We start from the raw sequence: 13401 nt of genomic DNA, 5'->3' as shown, positions 1-13401 counted from the left end.
CCTGTATAACTTATACACTAGAGCAAACTAGTTAGTCCAATTATTTGTGTTGGGCAATTCAACCACCAAAATCAATTAGGAAAATAGGTGTAAGCCTAATTTTCTTTCAATGACGATGTACACGTACGACGCCTCTAGGCCACACGGAGAACGACACCTGACTGCACCGCATAGGCAGGTCTAAGGGCACCACGTGGCAAGGAAAGATAATACATCCCAGGATGCATCATTGGGTCCGGACCTCCACAGAGGGACACCGGACCCCTGTACGTACAAGTCTGGAGCTCCCAAGAAGGCATGCTGGGTCTCTCGGGTGGGCCCCAGGTCCCTCCGAGTAAGGTCCGGGCCTTAGCAAGGTCCCGGGACGGGGAGGACCCCGGCATGAGTAAGGGTCCGGTGCTGACACGTGTCCAGGCCTTGCCCTACGCTCCCCACTCACACGAAGACCCGCTGCTGCCGCGTGGCTTGTGGCCCGTGACATAAGCCAGCGGGTCGTGCCTGACGTAAGGCCCCTAAAACCGCACAGCCTCTGCATTTATTGCGGAGAGGACGCGTCGCCTGCCACCACGCTGACGGGCGACGTGCCCTCTCAGCATTTAATGCGTCATGTCCACTCTGCTGGCAGACGGCGTCAGGGTCATCCAGCAGACAGCGAGCCTGTCCAGTCTGTTGTCAAACAGTGTGCCCGTGCCATGTGGCGCACTGTGCTCGTCATCCCTTCTACAAGAAGCTTCCTCTGCACGCCGAGGATATGCAGATCTCGGATGTCAGGGCACAAGACGATTGCCCCAGCAGCGAACATTTGTAGTTCCAAGTGCTATATTCATTATGTCCCTGAGCCGACATGTCGGGGCTCAATGCCTTTGTGCATGTCCCCTTTAGCTATAAAAGGGGAGGCATGCGGCGTTACAAGGGAGATCCAATCTTAGGCTCACTCAGACGCTCACAAGTTCATACAAGCTCTCAATCAATACATCACACAGTGGAGTAGGGTGTTACGCTCCGACGGCCCGAACCACTCTAAATCCTTGTGTGTTCTTGTGTTTCTTCCCATTTTCCAACTAACAAGCAAAACACTTAGGCCCCTCCTCATCATAGAATTTAGGGCGGGTGCACTCCGCCACCCGGCCGGGGATTTCCTCTCCGACAAGTATATAGATAGTAATATAACATAGAATTGGTCAAGATGACCAACTTTTGAACTGACACCAAAGGTCAAGGTGAGAATAAGGGTCTATAGTCCTTAGGGCGCCAATTCTAGTTTAGGTTAGCGGTCATACAGTCAGCAGGAAGAGGAGCGTTGGCGAGGATCAGGAGGTCGGAGTCCCGCCAAGCCAAGACTTAGCTAGGACTCCACCTTATAGCTTCTAAGCTCCACTTCCACCCTCGACTCTTATCTGGGAGCCTCCCCTCCCTCTCTCGACTGCTTGTAACCCATACTACGAGTTTGATCATCAATGCAGTCAGTAGCGCAAGCCACCAATGACTAGATATAGGGACGTTCTGCCCGAACGAGTATAAACCTTGCGCCCTCCATGAACACCCTCCGGAGCCCAAACGCGCACAATAAATTTACTTGTCAGAGCGAGATACGAAACACCGACAATGACTAAATGTAATACAAACATTATTCTCTCCCAAGATGTTTTCTTCTATATGATGTGCCTTGCAGATGTGATCAATTAAAGCCTCAATGATATCTTGTATTTAAACATAGTATATGAAACAACAAAAGAAAATGGTATTTGTCGAATGTTTATGTTCATTCAGATATCTTGTGTTCCATAAGAATAAGGGAAAATACCTACCAAACATCTAATAAGCTATACTACCAACACAACCATTACTTTTCGGTAAATAGTAGGAAAACTCTTATACAAGAGAATGCAAATAAATTTGGTTTCCTCCAGGTAACCATGTAAATGTCTACATATTAAATGGGAACAATACTAACACCAAAAAACAATTGTATATTTACCATATAAGAACAAGTGAAGCCTTTCTGTAATGACTGAGATTGTAGTTCTGCATGAAATAATTCTTTAGCAAATTTGATATCAGTACTAATGCAGAATCATCGAACCAGTTCAAGACACTCTTTTTGTGTTAGGTATGAAGGTATAGTTTGGCTAGAACACTACAAGCAGCTAAGCTTAATCATTGTGATGCGATGCTTCCCAGTTCTCTATCTATTTGGGACTACCAGCATAACACATTCTAAAAACTCGACCCAAGAAGATTAAATGACACCAGATTGACACTTTAATTTGCATGGATGCAAGGAAGAAACGGATTATTAGTACAAGAAACTAATTGAGAGGGTAGAATATAAAAAGGGGTTGACATGCAACATTCAGCATGCGTCCACTTGCAAAAACCACATGATAAGTATTCTCCTTGCTTTGAACCATACGAACACCACAATGGAAACAGAAACAATGACCTTGCAGATGGTAATTGTCCACCCCTAAGAAAACTACACATTGTGACATATACCCAGTTTAATTAATGTACAATCCAACCTGCTTTCCACTATATGTGAACACGACCTTCTAGCCGTCCTCATCCACGCCTCGCCTCGCGGACCTATGGACGAAGCATCCCAACCTAGACGACGTCGAGCCCGTTGCGGTACACGTTGGCGTTGACCTCGTCGATCACCTGCAGCAGCCTAGCCTCAGCCTTCCCCTCGTCGCCTACGAGCACGACCTCCACGACCTCCTTGGTTGTGCCCTGCTCCGCGGCAGTGAACAGGTACGGCGCTACGTCCGTGCAACCGAGGGAGGTAGAGTCCACGAGCGGCTGGAAGGCTGTGGCAACGTAGAGGAACGGGGGCGTCGTTGTTTGTTCAAGCGGGCGCGGGCGCGAGGCTGGGGCATTGGCGGTGTTGATCATGGTGGGCTGGGGCATTGGCTAGGGCTGTGTATTGGAAGGCTAGACACCGGTGAAGGATGATCCAAAAAATGGATCTTTGGATACGATTGATTAAGAGAGAGGAGGTAAATGTAGAAATGTGGGGCGTTGATTTTAATAGAGTGATTTGACTGAAGTAATTTGTTGTATGCACTTAGTGATATTTTAACTGGTGAATTATGTATGGGTATATATAAATTATATAATCATTTGTTGTCTTTAATCGATATTAACAATTTAATTTAACATGGATAGCTGGTACTAGGATAGTTTTGGCAGTTAAAATCGGCAACCAGTACAAGAGACGGAAGCCTGTCCTTCAGTAGGGCGTATGAAACCTTCACAATACTAGATTGAACCTTCTTTAACCGATAAAAAAAATCATAATTTGGACCGAGCTGTCGTACCCGTGCTACGTGTGCGTCTATAGGTGCGGCTGACGAGATACGGACACATGCGTCGCAAGAAGAGCAGCCGACGGGTTAGAGGGACGCACACGTGTACAACACAGGTCCCAGAAGAAGCACCGCGATGCTCGCGTCCCAGCATCTGTGCAGTGTGCACATGCCCCGCTCTGCCTTCGGCGGCCACAAGCGCGACGCCGACCAGCTCACCCCACGCCCAGCAGGCCAGTCCAGACAAAAACCGACAGGAGGAGCAACAACCGACTTCTTCGGTTGAACCAGACAACGGCAAGGCTCCTGCGCGAGTTTACCGTCTCCCAGCCGGACGAGAAGCCAGCGGCCGCAACAGGCTCCTCTGACATTCTGGCCTTCGCGCCCTCCGTCGATCGGGTGGACTCTCGTCTCGAGTAGCCTTTAGCTTGCCAAGTCAATCAGCTAGCTCAATAGCTTTGTTTCTTTCCCAATCTTGTATTCGCACCGTAATAAAAAAAAGTCAACACTTCCCTCCCCTATTTCGACGCTTGATCTCTATCATCAGTTTGTTTGTCATTTCTGTTTAGAGAGATTGCAGGTTGTCATTCATTTTCGCGATGTCGATATTTTAAAGAAAAAAAATTCAAATTCCCTTCGCTATTGAAGGGAATGAGTGAGGAAAATTAGTTCGTTTCTCGCCCAATCCCTCAAATCCCAAAGAGTGCATTGAATCATATTCAGTAGTTCATAGCGCACTGTGTATCCTGCGTGTTCATCGAATATTCGCCCCGATTTCATTAGGGGTCCAAATAAAGCTGCTATGTTATTTGGAGTACTCATACAAATGGTTTTAGCACATGGGGAATTCGAGGTACCTTGCTAAAATACTCCATAAGCGCATACGTACAGAGCGCTTGACAACGCGCCGCCAGACAGAGCTCTGTCGCGTCCGCGTGCCTGCCTTCCTGTTCCGGCGACCGTTCAGGCGACGGAGACGAGGCGACGTGAGCAGAGGGAGCAGTAGAAGCGGCGTCGGATGCGGAAGCAGAGCGGAACGAAGCAGAGCCGCGGCGTGCTCTCCACGTCGGCCGCTACCACCACGCCGCCGCAGTACGGGCACCGCCCGGGCACCTGGTACGTCGCCACCACGCGCTCCGGCTCGTCGCAGACCACCACCAGGCACATCTCTCTGTCCCGTGTCCTCTCTCCTCGATCTCCTACTCCTTCCGAGCTCCCTTTCTTGGTCCCAGCACGAGGCCCGGCAAAAAAACACAACAGGTTCCAGTAGGGCAATTATACGCAACACATATTGATTTCAACAGTTGTTAGAAATAATAGGAAACCTACAAACACTGAATGATTCCATTTCAAAATACATCACAGTTACAAGTTCAGCAAAAAAAAAGATTAAACAACCTAACTTATATCACAGTTGAACTCCTCGGCATAGAACAATTGCAATTAGATCGGATCTAAATACAGATAGCCGAATAGCTTAGTCAGGGTTTGGGTTCTCGGTTCGCGCCTGTTGGGGGCCTTCCCCTTCTGAAGGTTTTCTGAAGGTTCTCAAAAACGTGACTAACCATATGTTTTCAGTATGATATATACAATTACAGAAAGCTTCGGCTTTAGGATGAAGGCGTGTAATATGAGGATACAACCCGAAGGTAACATGGATGAACGCCGAAGCTATGGTTAAAGGAGCTTCGACTTGGCATGTTAACGAAGATGAAGGACGAAACCGACCTAAGGGAGAAAAGACTACTTAGTCCTTGATAGTTTGCATTATGATTAAGTGTAGATATCAGGGGCATGGGTGTAATCTTATCCAGGCTGCGTCCAGTGCCTATAAATAGATGAACAGTAACACCGTACTGTTCACGCTGAGCTGTAATCGCACTTGTGTCACTCTTGCATTTTCACCTTCTGACAAGTCGAAGGTACCAATGTAATATAAGTAATATGAATATTTACTCATATTTATGAAATGGGAATATAAATAATCTACTGATATATCATCATTATTTATATTCTTTTGTATTTCATATACTTTCGTTCATATTTGTTTATTGAGATGATGAAGGTGCATCTTTCATGACCTTCGTCTGGAGATCATTATACTCGAAGGAAGATAATGGATCGAAGGACGAAGGTTTTTAATCGTTAACAATTGTGTTGCTTTGTTCTTGATGTATAGCATTCGAGAACAAGGACCAACATTGGCGCCCACCTCCGGTGTACTCACTTCTACAACCTTCGACAAAGCATCAACCTTTGTTATGCTGCCGAAGTAGACAGCAGCGCTAGGGGCTGCCCTGCAGCCACTGGACACGAACAGGAGACGCTCCCTCTCTGAGAAGCCAGAAGCCAGAAGAGAAAGGCTACCAGCCCAACACTTCAAGAGGAGGAGCTGGACCAGGAGATCAGGGACCTGGAAGTTAGTCATCAACAGGTGCAAAGGAAGAAGGAGAAGATGGCCCGTCTTGTAACACCCCAGGTGTTACTTAGGGTTTTCACTCAAGCCTACACTATTGAACCCATCATCACATGTGGTTTAGTTTGAGCAAAAGACACCAAACTTGGGGGTCAAGATCCTAAGTACGTGTAACCCATCTTAGAAGTCATGCTTTGGCCTTATCATGCACCTAAAGAGGAGAGAATGGCTCAAACCCTAATTCAACTCCCTTAGGCAAATGGAGCCCTAGAGGGGAGTATAACAAAAAGGCAATGTAAACCACATTATCATGACTTGGGCTAATTATAAAAGTTGTAGTACACTTAATACACTACAAAAATTAGTAAGAAAGTGACCCCAAAAAGAATTCAGAAAAACCCCAAAAAGGTCACCAAAGAGAAGGACATAAAAGAAAAACCAGATTTTTCTCACTTTCAAAACCAACCCTCTTTCAAAGATCAAACATGTTCGCCTTTTTCCAAACCTCAAAACCGTGGGGCCCAAATAACAAAATGGCACCTAAAGACCTATAGAACACCCTGGAAAAATTTGAACCCAACCCTAAGTCGTTTGACACGACTTGACACAGTTTTTGTCTCGGTCTGGACAGCTCGGACAGAGCCAACTTCCTACCCCCATATCTCTCAACCCCGACCATATCTTTGCTTCGAACTCACATGGAAAAGATAGGATATGATGCAGAGAAGAGACCGTACACGGGATTTTTGCTGAGATCTGCACGCTACGGCGCCCAAACAGGCCGTTGAACACTGGCAGAAGTAAACCACCACGTGTTCGACGTGGGCAGACACTCGAGAACGCGCCCAGAGCACGCCCACACGTGCACCCCCGCGCACCCTCAGCCGCCCCCGTGCCCACGCCCGTGTCGTGCCCGCGAGTGGCTATAAAGCCCACCCCCATGCACGGCCACCTTCCATGTCGCCCCCTCCGCACCGCGACTGGCTTTCCCGAGCTCGCCCGCCGCTCCGGCGACCTCTCCGCGACCCGCCAGAGCCGCTCGAGGGCGACCACCGTGATCAAACCAATCCCGCCCACCTCCGCTCGATCCGAGCCCTCGGATAGCTTCCCGAGAGGCCGTGAAGCTTTCCCAAGCTTGAACCGAGGACCAGCCCCACCGGAGCAGTGAGATCGCGCTCACCGGAGTTCGTGAATCCGCCGGAGCACGTGGACCGGGTAATCCACTGAACTATTTCTCGATTCCTTGCGTGCATCGCTTCTACATCACCTCGTGGAGCTCCTCGTGCACTTTGATTGAACCCTACCACCGTGGTTTGGCTGGAGCAGGAGCCGCCGACGACCTCCGCCGCCTGCGCTCGCGGCCACAGCAGCTCCAGCCACCCCCGACGCCGACCCGCACACCGACGTGACCGCCGTGACCTCCCCGACGTCACTGACCACCCCACCGGAGCTCTACTGCCGCCGGTAAGCCTCGCCGCCGTGATCTTTGCCCCGGTTACTGTTCTAGTTAGCCAAGGATCGCGGGTTAGTTTTGGGATAAGTCCAGGGGGTTTTGTGTAAGGTCAGTGGCTCATGTGAATAGTAGACCAAGGGCTGATTTGTGAGACAAAAGGGGGAAGAAAACCCAGGGACTTCAGCGCAAATCTGTTTTTCTTTTCCCATTTCGAATTTACTTTTCTTTTAAATATTGCAGAGAACTTGATAAATACATAACTTGAAGAATAATCATCAAAAGTTAGTCAAACCAATTTTGCTAGACTTTGTGAAATATAAACTATCAGGCAAAAATAGTAAACCCCATAGTTCCTGTAATGTTTTCTAGAGTTTTGATTTAAATAAGAAAACTGCCCAAAACTTAATAATAAAGGAAAAAATAGAAATGTTGTTAGACCAGGGTTGAGAAAAATAGTGGAGACACTAACCTAGTAGTTACACCGTTTAAAATTAATAAACACCCCAGTATACAAGGTTAAGAAAGGTTTATTCACTAAAACTTGTTTATGCTCAAACTTAGGAAAATGAAGAAAAGGGGTTGAAAATGAAAACCAGAGGGAAACCATATTTTTCCTAGGGAAATTTGGATCCATACCATTAAAAGATCACCACTTTGGATCCATACCATTACTATCTCACTTACATGTAGGTCCACATGAGTCAATGACATGTGGGGTCCATGGTATATATCTAAAGTTTGGATCTTTTAATGGTATAGATCCAATTGTTCCTTTTTCCTAGCATGCCTAAGTTATGTAGTTCACAAGAAAAATCCGTTGAACCATAGTCCAGTGAAAAGAAATTGCACTCACAATTATTCATGAAAAACAGAGAAAAATTTGAAAAGTCATAAGAAAATAAACCTAAGGAGAAAACACCCCTACCTTAGGAATGACTGCTCTTATGATAAGAAGAACCTAGGAAAAATACAAGTTCTGTTGTTTGATATTTTTCAAATAGCAAGTTAGTTATAAGTGTCTTTTTGGCATTAAACTTTAGAAAAGCATAACTAAATAACCACTAAGAAACCCTCTGTAATTTTTGGCACAGAAGCATGTTATTACCCATAGATACCAGCAAAAATAATTCTTAGTACAGAACCCACACCTAGATGAGGGTTGTAGTGCAAAGTGACCCCTCTGCCCCAACTTTTGTCATTTTTGTCCAGGACCTAGTTATTTATTTTTGACCCCAAATTTATAGGACAGACTACAGTGACCAATATTAACCCATTGTAATTTTTACAGAATTTTTGGAAATTTTGAAATCACTGTTGTAGTTCACACCCACCTTAAGAGCATAAATAGAAAATGAAAAGGGGAATTAGTAGTGGAAATTAATGTTACCCTAACCAACCCAGCAAACCCCTTGAGTACCTACTAAAACCTTAAGGGGCAATCCAAGTCTTAATCCACTACATTTGCCTCTAAGCAAAACCTCAAACCTAGGTTGCTAAGCATAAACCACTAAGAGCTTATTTTAACAAGGAAACCCTAAGTTATCAACTAACTTTGTTTTTCTTCACTATGCATAATGGTTACTAAATTCTGCATATCATAGCATACATATCTCTTATTCATTGCATTCGATAGATTGCAACCTCGCTGACGGAGAGTACATCCTCGTGCCGGAGCAAGGAGTTGCTCAGGACGTAGCCCAGGATCCAGCACCAGAACCTGCCATCGAGGATCTGCCTGCCCCAGCTTTGGAAGGCAAGCCCCAGTTTTATGCATAACCTATTATATATGCTATTTTACTGCACTTAATGTTTGTAGGCTTGTACTGTGCACCTAAGTGCAGGAGTTGATTGAAACCCTAGTTGCATGAACTCAGGATTCCTTTTGAGATGGATACTAGTATGCTAGGTCGAGTAGCTGCTTTGCTAATTAGGGATCTCGGTAGAAGTTGAGTGATTTTTCTAGCACTCGCGAGTTCAGGAATTGGTTGTATCCATTTGTATATCGTACTGATGATGGTCTGTGGACAACGGTCCATGGGGATGCGTTGTCTACGAGATGAAAATTGGAATAAGGATTAAGGTGTGGTACCGTGTGTCAAGCGTTTGAACGTACTAAACATATGCCGAGAAATATGGTAAATCGGTAAGCCTAGTACCTAAGTGAACCTGCCCTCAGACTTTACCCCTCACGCGACCTGAGAGGTGGTCTCCCATTCCGGTTATGGTGGGTACAAGTGCGGTCACTGCACGACGGCAGTCGGGGTCAGTGAGGCATTGTACGCCAAGGCGGTGAGCCCTGATCTGTTGCCAGAAAATCGATGGGGACGGTTGATGTGTGTGGGGATGGAGTGCCTCGCCACGTCGTGTGTTTAGGTTTACCTTGCAAAGTTGAAACTCGATTCGAATCGTCTGATTCTCGCCGCTAATGAGACTGCTTGATCCATGCTGCTACATTGAGTAACAAGTGGAAATGTGATGACTTGGCAAAAGTGTTGATTGCTAAATGTTTGATACCATGTATGATTAGTTCGGTACACATTTAGTCTTAAGAGAGTCACACTAAAACTTGAAAAGCTAAAACTTGATTTTTAGACTCAGCTAGTGCTTTTGGCAACCAAACCCCTCAGCCAAACAGCTGCATGTCTAGAGGTAGTGGAGTAGACTCCTCACACCGGGTAAGTCTAGTTGAGTATTAGTATACTCAGCCTTGCTTGTGGCATAATTTTATAGGTTCTCTGGAGGACATGGTTGCTGGAGTGACTTGGCCGTCCATCTTGCCACCGGGTTGGACAGTCGAGTGGGACCCTACCTCGGCTAAGGAGGAGCATGAGGAGTGATGGGACAGGCTTCCCCATCCCTCCATTTATTTATCGTTAGTTTTATTCCGCTGCATTCCAAACACTGATCACTACTTTTGCAAAAACTCCGATGATGTTGTAATAAATCTAATACTCCTTAATGTTGGTTTTATGCTTTATTGTATTTGCTCTGTGCCTCACCATCGAGTGAGTATGTGGTACTTGATCCTGTTAGTGGCCTCGTCGGACTAGATCCGAGGGACTGACGTGTTATTCCTATTTAAGTGTGGTCTAGCCTCTAAGGTGGGACTTAGGCACTTAAGTTGGAATAATCCGGGCGGTTCCGCCACACGTCTGGCCGATCCGCAGAAGAGGATTGACGAAGCTGCTGAAGAGATGCATCATCTTACTCAAGATGACCAGGACCAAAGGCCCCAGCACAGGGAGCTTCATTAAGAGAGCTCATACAATGACGATGAATGGTACGATGATTTTTATCATGGCAACTTTACTTTTGATGATGCTTCTCCCCTGGTAGCAGAACTGTAGGCTATTCCATGGCCACAATCCTACAAGCCACCACAGTTGCCCATGTACGATGGGCACTCGGACCCAAAGCAATTCTTAATGAGTTATGAGGCAACAATATCCTCATATGGAGGCAACATCGCTGCCATGGAAAAGTCCTTCGTCATGGCAGTCCGAAGTGTGGCCCAGACATGGTATTCCTCTCTTCGACCAGGCACAATTACATCATGGTAGAAGTTCAAAGACATGCTGGTCACTAGCTTCCAAGGTTTCCAGACGAAGCCAGTTACTGCTCAGGCATTGTTCCAATGCACACAAGACCAAGAAGAATACCTTCAGGCGTATGTCCGAAGGTTCCTGAGACTAAGAGCACAAGCACCTACAGTTCCCAATGAGATTGTCATTGAGGCCATGATCAAGGAACTTAGGTCAGGACCCATAGCTCAGTATTTTGCTAGGAAGCCTCCACAAACTTTGGAGAAGCTGCTTCATAAGATGGATGAGTATATCCGGGCCGACAACGACTTTCGCCAAAGAAGGAAGGAGGTGAAAGTAGCCTAGAGGAGGGGTGAATAGGCTACACCTGAAAATTTTCACTAAAAACTTCGAAATAGGTTAAATTAAAGTTGCACTGGTGCAAACCGGTTCAGTCGATTTTAATCACGACTGAACAAGTTTGAACCTGCTGAACTTAAATTTGATAATCTATTGAACAAATGCGAAGTAGTGAAGAATATAGCTAAAGATTTGCCCTACACAAAATCTACTCAAATGAATAATATGAACCAACCACTGAATATAAAGCGCTTGACAAGAACACACAAGAACACGCGATATAACCCGAGGTTCGGAAACCACCACAAAGGTGTCCTACTCCTCATTGAGGAACCCACAAAGGGTCAGGTCTTTTCCAACCCTAATCCTCCACAAGCCGACCACAAAGGTCAAGGCAATCTCTTCTCAAATCAGCTCAAGGAGCGGGTGATACAAACTTCTTGGGGTCGTCCACAAATTTGGAGACTCCCAAGCAACCTCTAACCGTCAAGGAACACGAGGTTCCAAGAGTAACAAATCCGCACACGGTTAAGTTTGCAACGAGCTCAAGAACAAGAGAATGGGAGAATCGAGATGAAATTGACAGCGAGTTCGATCGAGTTCACCTCACACCAAGGGTCCTTCAAATGATTGAAGGAGATGCGATTGCGGGTGTGAAAGGTGAAATGAATGCGCTTGTTTGAAGGTTGGTCAGCCAAGATTTCGTGGGAGAGGCAGGAGTAAATGAGAGAGAGAGTGTGAGGGGGTATATAAAGGATCCCCCATAAGCTGGCAGCCATTGGGAGAAAAGGAGCAAAAACCGGTTGAACCGGTTTTCAGACCGGTTGAACCGGTTTCTACCAGGGGGATCCCGGTCCACTGAGCTACTCAGCCGGAGACTCGACCGGTTTCAAAACCGGCTGAGTAGGGAAAAAATTCGGCTCAACCGGTTTCTGAAAAATATCTGCTGCGACTTTTCTGACAGCTCTGACTGTCAGACAGGTTATAGCAGAGGTGGCAGGTGAACAGTACCGAAACCGGTTGAACCGGTTTTAGGACCGGTTGAACCGGTTTTGGGGGCTAAAACCAAATTTTGAGTATTTTGAAGAGAACAAAAGGGGAGTCTTTGTGGGAAGTAAAATTTGTTTTTCTCAAGGGCATTCATGATCTAGGAAAATGATCTCCAAGGATTTTTCAAAAGATTTTGAACTTGGCTCGTTTCACAACTTACTTAACCGTCACGGATCCCTCTTAATTGTACGGCGATTCCTATGACTCAAGAATTATAAATTTAGCACCGTCGTTATTTCTTAGCACTTGGAGCACGCCATTTGATGTGGAATTTTAAATCCGCTGTGCTTTATACTTTTATGCTCGTAAGATCTGTGCTTCTCCTGTCTATAGAAATACTATGTACATACTAGGAGCAAACTTGTTAGAATCTTAGTTTGTTTTGTCATTAATCACCAAAACCCTCAATTAGGGTTGATTGCACTTACAATCTCCCCCTGTTTGGTGATTGACGCCAAAACAAACTAGAATTGAAATAAGAATTAAAAGTTACAAGTACTTGCGAGATAAAATCTTTTGTGTATGTGTAGCTCCCCCTAAATATGTGCATGAGTTTTGCGATATTAACATTGACTTGATATGTCAATTTGCAACATATTTAGAGAGAGAGAACAATCAACACCATACACAAAAAATAATGAGGTATGAAACATAATTGGATAGAAAGAGTAAAAATTACACATTCAAGCTCATTATTGCATAGCATATGATATGAAAAAATTCTACAGCTATTACAACAATGAGACTTCATCTCATCACATCATAAAAGTGTTTATGGCATTCGAGCCATGCATGCATCAAATAGTTATTACAGACCGATTGTTCATTACAAAAATAAAGGGGTACTGCATAAAGGGTACTGCATAATAAAGTTTCTCCCCCTTTTTGGCAACAAGAACCAAAAAGAGAGAGAGAAGCGCCAATCCAATGATCACCAGTGGGGAGGAGGAGGATGAGGAGCAAAGAGGTGGTGTGCCAGGTCAGAGGCAAAGTGTTCCTCTCCAGACTGGGCTGGAGGAGGAGCACTGCCAGAAGGGTCCTAGGGCGGAGGGTAAGAGGACGATTGGCCCGGATCCCCGTGATACGGAGGCGGAACAAACTGCTCCGGATCATCAAAATAAGTTTCTTCTTCTTCGACGTCATCAGCTGTCGTAAAAGGCACCCCATATGCCTGTTGGTACCACTCGTTGACATCTGGAGGAGGAGGGTGGAGAGGTACATCAGGAGAGCGGGGGGCAAAGGGAGTACCCAAAGCGGAAGCTTGACGACGTAGGTTGTCGTCGGTCTCCCGCT

At 45.9% G+C, this 13401-nt stretch overlaps 1 long non-coding RNA gene across 1 annotated transcript; it reads left to right on the top strand.

The window, feature by feature from the left end:
• The first annotated feature begins 3441 nt into the window (after positions 1-3441).
• Positions 3442-5303, top strand: LOC103653556 (uncharacterized). The gene is made up of 2 exons (XR_565547.4): positions 3442-4424; positions 4887-5303. It is a non-coding gene; the product is annotated as an uncharacterized lncRNA (long non-coding RNA).
• The last annotated feature ends 8098 nt before the right edge of the window (positions 5304-13401 follow it).

Source organism: Zea mays, chromosome 4 (assembly GCF_902167145.1).
Source record: "Zea mays cultivar B73 chromosome 4, Zm-B73-REFERENCE-NAM-5.0, whole genome shotgun sequence".
Taxonomy (NCBI): Eukaryota; Viridiplantae; Streptophyta; class Magnoliopsida; order Poales; family Poaceae; genus Zea; species Zea mays.
This window is presented reverse-complemented; position numbering and strand designations above follow the sequence as displayed.